We start from the raw sequence: 14,410 nt of genomic DNA on the forward strand, positions 1-14,410 counted from the left end.
AACCCATGGAAATGTACGTGGCTGGGAGGAGGTGGCTGCGGATCATGTCATCCTTAGTGACCCATGGACTCCGGACCGAATGCCTCAGCAAACCTACGCTGCATGGCCTCCCTGATTCTGCAAAGCCTGCGGAAGGATCCTCGTATTCGTGGTATCAAGGAGAGGGATCAATACTGGCTGGCAACCCTCCTTGATCCACGTTACAAGGGTAAAGTTGCAGACCTTATTTTGCCGTAGCAGAGGGAGCAGAGGATGAAACATCTTCGGGAGGCCTTGCAGAAAGGTCTGTGCAACGCGTTCCCAGAGACTGGGAGGTTACAAACTCCTGTTCCTGGACAACATGTTACTGAGGCTTTGGTCAGTCAAAGAAGGAGCGGTGGAGAAGGTGGCTGTCTGACCGATGCGTTCAGACAATTTTTTAGTCCACAGCCCCAAGGTATGATCAGTTCCAGCAACCATCACCAGCATCTAGTTTTACATGGTGCTGGAATACCCAGGGGCAAGATCTGACTTGGACACCTTTCCCACCGAAAATGTTCTGGGTTACTGGGTCTTGAGGATGGATCACTGGCCAGAGCTTGCACAGTATGCAATTGAGCTACTGGCCTGTCCTGCATCCAGCGTTCTTTCTGAACGCACATTCAGTGCTGCTGGAGGTTTTGTAACCGATCACAGGGTGCGCCTGTCCACCGACTCGGTCGATCGACTGACCTTCATAAAAATGAATCAATCTTGGATCACCACCAGCTACCAAGCACCTGATACTGATGTAACCGAATACATTTTTTTGAAATGTCAGATCCCTTCAAGACTGCCTATGCTGATGCTGAGTGACTATCCTCTTCCTCCTCAATGATCATGCTGATAGCTTGTAAGAATATTTTTGGTTCTGGGCGCCGCCACCAGTGGCTAAGGCCCAATTTTTCAGCCCCTGCTTAACAGGGGCATGTAATTACAATTTTTGATTCAATATTTTGCAGGAGGGCTCATTCCTGCGCTCCAACTAGAGTATCTGTGAGGGGTTGCAGTGTTGTGGCACCAGGGCCTAAGGCCCAATTTTTCTGCCCCTGTTCAAAAGGAACATGTAATTACAATTCTTGATCTAATATTTCACAGCAGGGCCTGTTTCTGCGCCCACCAAGAGTAACTGTGAGGACTTACAGTGTTGTGGCACCAGCACCACCACCACCAAAGGCCCAATTTTTCTGACCCTGTTCAACACGGGCATGTAATTACAATTATTGATCTAATATTTCACAGCAAAGCCCGTTCCTGCACCCACCAAGAGTAACTGTGAGGGCTTACAGTGTTGTGGCAACACCAACACCTAAGGCCCCAATTTCTGCAGAGTATATAGGGCAGGCCTCTACTTTCAAACATCCAGCTTACAAACCACTCCTACTTGCAAACAGAAGGAGACAATAGGAAGTGAGATGAAATCTAACCCTAGAAAGGGAAATTCTCTCCTGTAAGAGTTAACATGGGAAAAACGTGTCTCCTTTCCACTGATGCTTTATCACCAATCCTTGTTTCACTAAAAACCCCAAATTGTCAAAAAACATTTGTCATTGGGACAGAAAGGGAGGTAAAATCTTTTGAAGAGGTGCACAGACAGCAAAACAAAGTCACAGGGGTGATAAGCCTTCCCTATATTTTCCAAAAAGCTTAAAAATAGATTTTTTGGCTGGAGCTACACTTTAAAATGTACCAGTTCAAAATTACAAACAGATTCTACTTAACAACAAACCTACAGCCGCTGTCTTGTTTGCACCGCCTGTATACTGCTGTTTAGAAGGCCTGGGGCCCCACGCCTTTCCTTTTTTTAATTTGGGTGTGGGGTTCCCGCTAATATCCATACAAGACCCAAAGGGCCTGGTAATGGACTGGGGGGGTACCCATGCCGTTTGTCTCACTGATTTTCATCCATATTGCCGGGACTGGACATTACATTAAAGCCGTAAGCAGTATTAAATTACTTTTATTACTTTAAAAATGTCATTTTGTGCAGGGACTGTTCTAAGCACGGGAAACACGCGCCACTTTACAGGCATACTATAGACACCCCCCAGGTATGATATTTAAAGGAATATTTCACTTTTTTTCACTTATAGCATCATTAAAATCGCTCCCGAAAAAAAGAAGGATGTTTTTAGAACTTTTTTTTGCATTGATACATGTCCCCTTGGGCAGGACCCGGGTCCCCAAACCCTTTTTAGGACAATACCATGCAAATTAGCCTTTAAAATTAGCACTTTTGATTTTGAACGTTCGAGTCCCATAGACTTCGATGGGGTTCTAATGTTCATGCAAATTTTCGGTCCGTTCGCAGGTTCTGGTGCAAACTGAACCGGGGGGGGGTGTTCGGCTCATCCCTACTGGGGAGCAATTTAAATTTGACAGCGGGTCTAGTCATCCTCTATTCTTAAAAAAAAAAGTAAAAAATGCCTATACATACATTTTAACCTGTTAAATAAAGTATTTCACCTTCAATCAAATGTATGAGAATATGTAAGTAACATTTTTCAGGAACACATTTTAAATACGTGTCTTAAGCTAATATCATTTATTGCAGCTCTTTGCTGTGCTATGTTCATTTATGTAATAGTAAAGGTCAATATAAACCATTCTTGGTGAAGTACAGTATACAGTAATTACATTGATATGCAAAGATAAATAATTGGAAGTGTATTAATGGTCAAGGATATAGACCATAGTTTACTATGCAGATTGCATACATTATATTCAAAGGTATATTCTTACTCGACCTCAACAATTTATGTACTACTAAACCTTTTTTTTTCAGCAACTATAATGACAATTAATAAATGTTTTAATTTTTTAATTTGCCTCTCCCTAAATGGATATTACTGATAGGATGTGAAGGTTGTCAAGCATTCATTTATTTTTATTCAGAATGACTGCATCTGTAAATTATGTCTCTGTCATTCTCACTGTTATCAGTGTGATAAAAATCTGCAAATATTCTTTTGATAGCATGTGCTGCAGCCATAAATCTTTAAAAGATAACATCCACAAAAAAAGTAAATGAAAATACAACACAATATTTTATCAAAAATGTTTTTATTGAAGCTGATATTGAGGTATGGCTGAAGCCTAAAACATCTATGACAACTTTTTATTTTGTGGAACCTAGAGTCTCAACAAATGTAAAAAGTATTCTTCAGTTTTGTAAGTAATTCAGCAGAGTAATGCCCTGTACACACGATCAGATTTTCCGACAACAAAACCGTGGATTTTTCCCGAAGGACGTTGTTCAAACTTGTCTTGCGTACACACGGTCACACAAATGTTGGCCCAAAATTCCGAAAGTGAGAACGCGGTGATATACAACACATATGACGGGACTATAAAAAGGAAGTCCAATAGCCAGTGCGCCACCCTTTGGGCTTATTCTGCTTTTCAGTTTGTGCTTGTGGGTTTGTATCTGTTTTTCAATGCGTGTTGTCAGTTCGCTTCTGTTTTTCAGTGCATTTTATTTATAGTTCACTTCTGTTTTTCAGTGCGTTCTTGTCCGCTTGTTTCTGATTTTCAGCTCGTTCTTCTCAGGTCCTTTCTGATTTTCAGTGGGTTCTGTTAGTTCATTCTGACCAGCCGACCATTTTCAAGCCATGTTGCAGGTACATACTCATCGTAGAGTTCATGCTGTGCTTGGGCTTGGTGTTAGAGTTGCTTTGACCCAAGTCCAGTCCATGAACAGGGCGAGGGGGAGTTCATGGACGAAGAATTGGTTGCTCCAGCGTGACGAATTCTCGCACATGCCTTTGTTGCGGGAGATCCAGGAGAATAATCCTGATGATTTCAGGAATTATCTCTGGATGATGAACCCTGTTTTTCACCGTCTGTTGGCTTTGCTGTCCCCTTATATTACGAAGCAGGACACCTGCATGCGGCAAGCCATCACTCCTGAGCAGAGGCTCGCCACCTTGCGGTACTTGGCGATGGAGAGAAGTCTCCAGGATATTAATTTCACGACTGGGATCTCCCCCCAGGCTCTGGGAATCATTATTCCAGAGACTTGTTCTGCCATCATTCAGGTCCTGCAGAAGGACTATATTAAGGTAGGTTGTATCCTTTAACATCACATTCTATGTATTTAATTTTTGCTAATGCATTGTATTTATTTTATCATTCCATAATTACCATGATTGTAATATGCTGTGAATGTCCTGTTTGTTCTCATGCATGCTGTAAGCTTTTAATGGTCCTTTTTTGTCTTCCATGCATATTTGCCTTCACTAACCTCCCCAGCATGCTATCCTGGGCCCATACACACCTAGCCTACTCACTTAATGTATTTTGTCAGCTCCATTGTACTGCTTACCCTAAACACCCCCTAAAATGTGTCTAAATTGTATTTTTGTGCAAAATGTTTTTTTTTTGGGGGGGGGCAAAACCTCATTTGGAACCCTGCCTCCCCCCCAACCGCTAATTCAACTGATACCAATACTCTATCTGCTGACTTTGCCAAACCCATACACACTATACCTACCTCTTTTGTGGTCATATTTATGGATAAATTCACCAAAGCATGTAGTGCAAATGCCTGCCTGAATACTTTCAAATTGTACTGTTTAAAGTTTTGTTCTCATATTATCTTGATAGGTAATTGCAGAAAATAAAAATGTGCTTCAATTTGTACAGTGTGTACTTATATTTTTGGATTATGACATTCTTACCTGTTCAGTAGGCTGCCAATAGTGTAAGTAAGGAGGGGCTGGCCAAAGTAACACACGTTATTTATGCATTCATCTCTCAATGAAGTGTAAACGGTTACCTGTCCAAAACACCCCCCCTAAAATTTTTACAATGGGCCATCAGAGGGGGGGAGGAATCTGATAAGTGGACCTTATACTTTTGTGTTTAAATGCTCATTTCAATAAATCAATAAATGTTATACTTATGTTGGCCAAGAATGTTTGTGTCTAATCTGCTTGCAATGTTATGTGCAAAAGTACTATTTTTTTTTTGTTTGACTCCACAGTTTCCTTCAAACCCACAGGAATGGCAGACTGTGGCTTCCCAGTCTGCCCAGCAGTGGGACTTTCCCAACTGCATTGGGGCAATAGATAGTAAACATGTCTACATCATCCCACCCCCCAACTCGGGGTCATACTATTATAATTGTAAGGGGTATAGAAGTATCGTGTTGTTGGAGGTAGTGTCGGCAACTTAATAGTTTTTGTATGTGGATGTGGGGAAAAATGGCCGGGTGTCAGATGGTGGAGTCAGAAGGAGTTATACAGACGGCTCCAGAATGGCAGCTTGGGCTTGCCACCTCCAGAAGACAATGTGCCGGGAACTCCCATTCGTCTTCGTACCGGCTGGCCAGAGCCAGAACAGTGATTGAAAATACCTTTGGCATAATGGCCAGCCAGTTCCGCCTATTCCTCACTGCAATCAATATGGCGGAATATAAACTAAATCACATTGTTCTTTCATGCTGCATTTTGCACAACTTTTTACGCAAAAATGCAGGCAACTATGTGGCCTCAGTTGCGACTGAGGCCGGCTCACTGGACTCAAACATGATGGCACTTGAAGCTAGCCACCCTGGCTTGCCCCCCCAAAAGCTCCCGCAAAGTATGGCAAAGCTATATGGAGTACTTTGAGGGTAGGGGGGCAATTGATATGCCAGATACAGTTTAAAAACTATGGAAAATAATTTTTTTATAAACTGAACTCATATTTCTTTTGATTTACTGCTTGTGTTTCTTTTATCTGTCTCCTAGGTTCTCCAATGTCCTTTTTTTGGGCATTTTCTTCAATAGTGCAAACGTAACTTATTTGATACATGAGGTGACAATCTCTTCTTCAGCTATTATGTTGTGCTATGGGTCTGCTACACACACACAATGTTTTTGTTGTTAATGTATGTAATGCATTAATGGTAAAAATAATCATCCTTTTCAACTCCATGAATTAATTGTTTGGAGTCCCTAAAATGGCCTTATTGGGGCAAATTTTAGAGCACTGTGGAGGTTATTTACTAAAGGCAAATCCACTTTGCACTACACGTGCACTGCAAGTGCACTTGAGAGTGCACTGAAACTGCACTTGTAGTGCAAAGTTGATTTGCCTTTAGTAAATAACCCCCATTGTCAGTGTAACTACACCAACATAATCCAAAAACTGGTATTGAGCATTGAAAGAAGAAGCCACACATTGTTGAGTATAAAACATTTTACTCTAAGCACATTCACATGTGCATTATAAAAGGGTTTTTTAACAAACCAACATCTTTGGTGTATAACATGTATGTGTGACAGTATATAGCCTTTTTGTGGCTAAACAGGCATTTTTTAAACCATAACATCCACAATTCAGGAACTTACAAAGTTCAACTTTGATAAAGTGAAGGCAATATAAAACATTAGTATGTCAAAACTGTGTTGATTTTGCCTTCATCAGATGGGGTGATGTCACCCCATCTAATGTGTATGCGGCATAAGTATTTATCTCAAGCTGGTCATACATGGCCCAGTTTTTTCATTCAACTGATTTTCCTCTTAATGCATTTGAGGTGGATGGGAAAATCCTCCTCGCTATCACATTGTACTCTGACAGTGGGATTCCCCCAAGGTAAGACTACATTGATCAGCACTGCAGCCCATTGACTGCATGTGCTTATCAAGTGAAAATATACCAACAAGCCCATGTATGAAAAGTTAATGGATAGATCGACATCTCATGAATGGAAACAACCACACATGGATTGAAAACGTGTTTGTTTCCTCCTGAACCGGTCACATTTTAATCCATGTATGGCCAGCTTTACCATTGTTTTTTGGTGAAGGTGAAATCTTCAAGATCTCAGGTCAGCTAGCTAACACCATTACAGGGAGGGTGGAGGGCTCATATTTGGACCTTTACTCTATTTTACGTTACAGATACTCCTTGTTTAACAACTTACCTGTTAAATGGCCAGCTCTCCCGACCCGTGCACAGGACATCATGTCATCACTCTGCATCAGCCTAATTCTCATTCCTGGCCTGCTGTTTTATAGGTATGTACTGTACTTGGTTCACCTAATGTCTTATGTCTTTATACTGTACTGTTTTAAGTCTTTATGTACAGTACTGTAATGTAATGTGTGCTTGTCCTGTGCAGGTATTGCCCACACCATGTCAGAAAAAAGAAAAAGCTTGCTTGTACCTGCAGAAAGTGCTGAGAAAAAAAGAAAAGCTATTGATCTTGATATGAAAATTAAAATTATTAAGGACTATAAGGCTGGCAAGAAAGTTAAAGAAATAGAAAGTGAATTGGAACTTGTACATTCTACCATTTCAAAATCCTAAAGGATAAGGATAGAATGAAAGAGGCAGTAAAAGCATTGACAGGATATCAAACCATAATAACTAGGCAGCAGAATAGCCTCAGTCGTGAAATGGAGAAATTGCTGGCGGTATGGATTGACGACCAAATAGAAAAAAGAATTCCAATAAGTTTTTTTATTGATTTAAACCAAAGCATACAGTATTTTTGAGAATTTGAAAGTTCACAAAGGAGAAGAATCAACTAAAACATTTACAGCAAGCCATGGATGGTTTCAAAGGTTTTGTGGGAGATTCAACCTCCATAATTGGAGTATCAGTGGGGAGGCTGCAAGTGCAGATGTGGAAGCAGCTAAAAAATTTGTGGTTGAATTTGATAAAATCATCGAAAAAGGTGGCTATTGTCCAGAGCAGATATTTAACGTGGCTAAAACTTGACTTTTTTAGAAAAAAAATGCCCGAAAGGTCCTACATACACAAAGAAGCTAAAACAATGCCCGGTTTTAAGGCTTATAAAGACAGGGTCATGTTGTTGTTGGGAGGAAATGTTGCTGGGTTCAAATTAAAGCCTCTCCTCATCTAAAGTTCACAGAACCCACGTGCATTGAATCAGGTTAGTAAGCACACACTGCCTTTTTATTATCGTGCAAATAACAAAGCATGGGTGACACAAGCTATATTTGATGACTGGTTCATTAACTGTTTCATACCCTCGGTCAAACGTTACTGTCAGCAAAAGGGTGTTCCCTTTAAACTGATCCCCCTGCTTGATAATGCCCTAGGCCACCCCCAGCATCTTGATGACCTAAATCCAGATGTAAAGGTAGTGCATCTCCTAAAAACACAACTGCTATCCTACAATCCATGGATCAGGGTGAAATAGCAACATTCAAGTCCTACTATTTGCACACCGCCTTTTCCAAAGCTGTAGCAGCAACTGAAAATTTTGAAGATACAATTTGTGATTTTTGGAAAACTTACAACATTTTACACTGCATAAAAAACATTGCATCAGCTTGGGAGGAAGTAACAGAAAAGTGTATGCAGGGTATATTAAAAAAATGCTTAAAGCATTTTGTGAACAATAGCGAAGGGTTTGATGAAACAGATGTTGAAGTTATAAATCAAAAAAGTGTGCAACTTGCAAACATGCTTGAGTTAGATGTTGAAGTGGCAGAACTTAAAGAATTAGCAGAATTTTTTGAGGAAGAGCTAAGTAATGAAGATTTAAGAGAGTTGGAAGCACAGCAGCACTTAGAACAGGAAGAGGAAGAAAAGGAGTTAACAATGGAAGGAGTAGAAAAGAAGTTCAGAGTCAGGGGGTTAGCTGGCGTGATCTCAAAAGTGAATGCAGCTTTATTACAATTAGAGAGTAAGAATGAGCTCAGGCGTGTTCGCAAACAGCACGTGCAGAGCTCGCCAGGAAGTCGGCACTGGGAAGTGCTAATCACAAGCTGTAAAACATTTCCCAACCTCTGCAGCCGCGCATCAGTGGGACAATGTCTCACTGCTTGTGATTAGTGCTCCGCAGTGCCGACTTCCTGGCGGGCTCTGCACATGCTGTTTGCGAACAGCTCATCCTTATTAGAGAGTATGGACCCAAATGTTGAAAGGTTCTCTAAAGTGGAACGGCAGATGAAGGAACTTATGCAATGTCATCGTGAAATTTATGATGAAAAAAAGAAAATTACAAAGCAGAGCACCTTAACAGAATTCTTCTTGCAAGCTACCTCTACCAGTTCTATCATTTCCTTGTTGTCATCTCCCTCATCTACAACTCCTGATGGCCCTGCTGGTAATTCCAATGATGACACTGTGGACCCTGCTGGTAACTCCAATGATGACACTGATGACCCTGCTGGTAACTCCAGTGATGACACTGATGACCCTGCTGGTAATTTCAATGATGACACTGATGACCCTGAAGCACTCTCAACCTTTGAAGGATTTGATAACTAAAATGTTACACTAAATATCTACTGTATACGTTTACCTTTTGGGCACTGTACATCATTGTATCCTGTACAGTATTTTTGTTGTTTATATTTTTGTGTTCTGTACTTATGCAAATTAAAACAACGTTATTGAGATGGAGTTTTGTGTTTAGACCTTTTTTTCAGAATACAGTAAAGTACAGTAGTTAAGAATGCTTAAAATATTGATGAATTTACTTGTGGATCCTCGTTTAATGACCAATTCGTTTAATGACCTGTTTGCTGGAACGGAACCTGGTTGTTAAGTTAGGAGTACCTGTACTGACAAAGCAGCAAAAAGACAGAGACTTTGTGAACAAGGTCACAGAAACTCTGATTTTATATATATATATATATATATATATATATATATATATATATATATATATATATATATATATATATATATATATATATATACACTGTATTTATTGGCGTATAACACTCACCTTTTCACCATGAAAATCGGGTGCAAATAGCGTGTGCGTGTTATACGCCAATACTTCAATTTTAGCTGCCTCGAAGGGGACAGGGAGGGGGTGGGACGAGCGCCGTCAGGTTACATACAGTGAGAATCCTCTGTTTACTTGGCGGCCTCTGTAATAAGAAGTCCCATCTCCTGGGCCGCCATTGGACTACTGTTAGGTCTATCATAGGAGATTCTCACTGTATGTAATCTGTCGGCGCTCGTCCCGCCCCCCCTCCCTGTCCCCTCCTGGCTGCAGATGGGCATCAATCAGTCTGCACTGATGGCATTGGCGAGGCTGCTGCATTGAAGATAATGGTGAGGCTGCTGCATTGATGGCAATGGTGAGGCTGCTGCATTGATGGCAATGGTGAGGCTGCTGCATTGATGGCAATGGTGAGGCTGCTGCATTGATGGCAATGGTGAGGCTGCTGCATTGATGGCACTTGTGAGGCTGCAGATGGGCACTGATGGCAATGGTGAGGCTGCAGATGGGCACTGACCCTTATTTTGCTTCAAAGTTCCTTATTTAAAATTCAAGTTTTTTCCGGAAACTTCCCTCTTTTAATGAATGTGCGTGCTATACGCCTGTGCGTGTTATACGCCGATAAATACGGTATATATATATAGATATATATATAGATATATATATATATCTATATATATATATCTATATATATATATATATAGATATATATATATAATACATTTTTTGGGACAGCCTGCAACAGATAACAACTGTAGCTTTTTTGCAATCATTATAATACCCAGCCCCACTGCATAGTAAATGTAAGTGTAATTAATGAAAACCTAAAACAAGCAGAAGAGTACTTAGCACATTAACACATATTATAAGTCATAAACAGACATCATGAAAATATAACAGTCTGCAGTCGCCAGACAAGAAAACTCCTAGACGCTATCTCAGAAAAGCAAATGCCGGATGCTTTTCTGTGCCACAAAGAAGTAAAAAAGGAAGCTACCTGCCAACTGCAACCTTGAACTAGTCTCATGTAATTTCTATTGATTGATTTCTCCCCATACACTAACTTAACTGCAAAGCATTTTACACGATAGCCATCTTCAGCAAAATAATTGCTAGGATCAGAAGGTTAAAGGGTAATCCCATTATCAAAGCCATAAAAAAGGTTACTTCTTTCAAGTTAAGGAATTCTGCCGAATAAAAATGTAGTTTCACAAGCTTATGACGTTATGGTTTTATTTAAAGTATGCAACCAGTTAATTATGTATTTCACTAAACTTGTATTATGGATTGCATTCAGCTCAATATGTACGTACACCAGACAGTACCAACATTTAAAGATAAAATCAAGGCCAACAGTTAAATACACAGATAACCTATTCTTCTGTCCATACAGTCCTGGGTTTTACATAGCTTTACTGCTCTGCACTACCCTGTCTGGCAGGACAGAAGGCTGCAGTTAAAGTGTATGCAAACCTAAACATTAAAAATATGTAAGTATCTCCCATGTTTGCTTTGTAAATGTAGTTTTGCAATGTCTTTTTATTAGATGTGAGTGAGCCCCCATTCACACCTATGCGAATTAGATGCGGCTTACACAGGACATTTTAAAATACATTCATATGAATGCATCTGGTTCACATATGTGCGTTGCATTCGCACTGCGCATTGCACAAAAAAGTGTACGTTTTCTGGGCATTGATTTGCAGATGCATTGTGTTCTGAACACAGATTTCTCCTTCTCCTCACTACACCTCCCCCTCTCCCCCCCTCCCTGCTCACTGATCCGCAGCTAAAACGCAGATGAACCTCTGAACAACTGATTTTTATCTTCCCAGTGAAACCTGAGCTTCAATTCGCACCGCACATGTGTGAACCCAGGCTGAATGTCCTATATTGTAAATACCTATTGATCCTGCCAATGTATTCTCTCTCTCCAAGACCACCAGCTACCAATTTTGCAGGATGATGGTCATCCTTTGCTTCTATTGATTCTTCAGCAGTTAATATCCTCTGTTGGTTGATTGATAGTTAATCTGAAAATTTAGTAGCTGAGGCTGGGACTTCCTGTAAATGTGAGTACCTATGTGAGTGCCCTTTTTGTTAGACAGCTTGGCTTTTGCAGGAATGGGTCAAACAACAGAACTACTGGCATGATCAATGAGTTATAAAACAAAAACTGCTGTTTTAATTTGTAATCTAATTTTTTTTTTTCCAATAGGTTACCAAATAAAGATATGGTCCCTCCCTCAGTTTGTGACTGACAATGAAAGAAAAAAGGCAGACTGATGAGCAAATCTCTCTGTCACTATGTTCACTCCTCCTACCAGCATGTTCCTTTATAGAACATTAACAATGAAGCACAAACGGCCTGTGGGCATATGTGCAGATATCATAAACAGGTGTAGAAGTTCCATCCAGTTCAAAGAGTTGTCCTTGTAAGAAAATTGTGTACAGCAAAAAGTAATGTATTTACTTTGACCCCATAACATTTTTGGCTGGATTTTCAAAAACTGCCTTTTTCCGGTATTAGGAAACATATGAAAAAAGGGCATACAAAAGTACTGTATTTGGATGTGGTAAAAACAGGGCTGGTGCAGGAATTTTTGACACCCTAGGGGAAACTTAATTTTGCCGCCCCCTTGGCGCAGCCCCATTGGCCCCCCTTTGCCGTGCCCTTGTAACATGTGACCTACCTGACATACACTGACCCACTTACCTGACACATACACTGACCCACCTACCTGACACATACATTGACCCACCTATATACCTGACACATACATTGACCCACCCACCTGACACATACACTGACCCACCTACCTGACATACACTGACCTACCTACCTGACACATACACTGAACTACCTGACACATACACTGACCTACCTGACACATACACTGACCCACCTATCTACCTGACACATACACTGACCAACCTACCTGACACATACACTGGCCCACCTACCTGACATACACTGAACTACCCACCTGACACATACACTGACCTACCTGACACGTACACTGACCCACCTACCTGACACATACACTGACCCACATATCTACCTGACACATACACTGACCCACCTATCTACCTGACACATACACTGACCCACCTACCTGACACATACACTGACCCACTTACCTGACATACACTGACCTACCTACCTGACACATACACTGACCTACCTGACACATACACTGACCCACCTACCTGACACATATGCTGACCTACCTACCTGACACATACACCGATCCACCTACCTGACACATACACTGACCTACCTACATGACACATACACTGACCCACCTACCTACCTGACACATGCACTGACCCACCTACCTGACACATACACTGACAGACCTAGCTGACATACATTGACCCACCTACCTGACACATACACTGACCTACCTACCTGACACATACACTGACCTACCTGACACATACACTGACCCGCCTACCTGACACATACACTGACCCGCCTACCTGACACATACACTGACCCACCTATCTACCTGACACATACACTGACCCACCTACCTGGAACATACACTGACCCACCTAACTGACACATACATTGACCCAACTACCTGACACATACACTGGCCCACCTATCTACCTGACACAGACACTGACCCACCTACCTGACACATACACTGACCTACCTGACACATACACTGACCCACCTACCTGACACATACACTGACCTACCTGACACATACACTGACCCACCTACCTGACACATACACTGACCTATCTACCTGACACATACACTGACCTACCTGACACATACACTGACCTACCTAACTGACACATACACTGACCCACCTATCTACCTGACAAATACACTGACCCACCTATCTACCTGACACATACACTGACCCACCTACCTAACTGACACATACACTGACCCACCTACCTGACACATACACTGACCCACCTACCTGACACATACACTGGCCCACCTATCTACCTGACACATACACTGACCCACCTACCTGACACATACACTGACCCACCTACCTGACCTACCTACCTGACACATACACTGACCCACCTACCTGACACATACACTGACCCACCTACCTGGAACATACACTGACCCACCTAACTGACACATACATTGACCCACCTATCTACCTGACACATACACTGACCCACCTACCTACCTGACACATGTACTGACCCACCTACCTGACACATACACTGACCCACCTACCTGACACATACACTGACCTACCTGACACATACACTGACCCACCTACCTGACACATATACTGACCTACCTACCTGACACATACACTGACCCACCTACCTGACACATACACTGACCCACCTAGCTGACACATACACTGACCCACCTACCTGACACATACACTGACCCACCTACCTGACACATACACTGACCTACCTGACACGTACACTGACCCACCTACCTGACACATACACTGACCCACATATCTACCTGACACATACACTGACCCACCTATCTACCTGACACATACACTGACCCACCTATCTACCTGACACATACACCGATCCACCTACCTGACACATACACTGACCTACCTACCTGACACATACACTGACCTACCTGACACATACACTGACCCACCTACCTGACACATATGCTGACCTACCTACCTGACACATACACCGATCCACCTACCTGACACATACACTGACCTACCTACC

General features: G+C 41.7%; 1 protein-coding gene across 1 annotated transcript in view; it reads right to left on the reverse strand.

Moving 5' to 3' along the window:
* Positions 1 to 14,410, reverse strand: part of TRHDE (thyrotropin releasing hormone degrading enzyme) — a 1,580,966-nt gene that overhangs the window by 367,614 nt on the left and 1,198,942 nt on the right. The gene's annotated exons all lie outside the window — the stretch shown is intronic.

The sequence above is a fragment of the Aquarana catesbeiana genome, linkage group LG03 (assembly GCF_042186555.1).
Source record: "Aquarana catesbeiana isolate 2022-GZ linkage group LG03, ASM4218655v1, whole genome shotgun sequence".
Taxonomy (NCBI): Eukaryota; Metazoa; Chordata; class Amphibia; order Anura; family Ranidae; genus Aquarana; species Aquarana catesbeiana.